Genomic DNA, 930 nt, shown 5'->3' with positions numbered 1-930 from the left:
CTTAGCTTACATGATGCTCTACCAACTGAGACCTTTCGATTCAAGCGGCATTTAGTTTCTTCAGATATGTGTAAGAGATGTAACAAGGCGCAGGAGACTATGGAGCATTGCCTTAGAGACTGTGAACGATCAAAGGCAATCTGGTATATGTTGGATCCTAGTATCCTGAACTCGACGGCTGGTACTGCTCTTGAAGAGTAGTTTCGGAAGGCCTTGGCTAACAATGAGGCGTCCTTTGGTGCAGGACTTTGGTGGGTATGGAGACATAGGTGCAATGACATATTCAACACTGACAACCCTTGGACAGACCATAAGGTTGTTGCCTTGGCCAGAATTACCGCCAAGGACTTACAGGTTTACAGGAATCGAAGCAATTCCTTTAGGTCTCTCCGAAATTGCCTGTGTTGGGAACCACCGGTAGGCAATAGTTTTAAAGTTAATTGTGATGCAAGCTTGTATATGGATTCAAATTTAGCGGGATTTGGGTGTATTATTAGAGATTCTAAGGGAGATTGGATCTCGGGCTGCTCTGGAAGCATTCCCCCTTGGCCTATAATCAGATGTGAATTATTTGCTGCTTGGAGGGGGCTGTTTTTAGCTTGGGATTGCAGTTTGAGGGATATTATATGTGAAACAGATTGCCTTGACATTCTGCCCATCTTGTATGAGCTTACAAGTGGGTATCCATCTGAAGTAACAGATTTGGTTCATAAGATTCAGGAGCTTTTATCTCGTCCTTGGCTTGTTCACGTTGAATGGGTGTCCCGAGAAGCAAATAGAGCTGCGGATTAGATGGCTAAATATGGTGCCAAGAATAACTCTAATCATGTTATTTGGTCTGAGCCTGGTGTTGATCTCCAACGAATCATCCGCTCGGATTTAGAATAGTTTTTGCTTTGTTTCTTTCCTTATTTAGTCACCAAAAAAAAA

This window comes from Arachis ipaensis, chromosome B08 (assembly GCF_000816755.2).
Source record: "Arachis ipaensis cultivar K30076 chromosome B08, Araip1.1, whole genome shotgun sequence".
In the NCBI taxonomy this organism is placed as follows: domain Eukaryota; kingdom Viridiplantae; phylum Streptophyta; class Magnoliopsida; order Fabales; family Fabaceae; genus Arachis; species Arachis ipaensis.
This window is presented reverse-complemented; position numbering follows the sequence as displayed.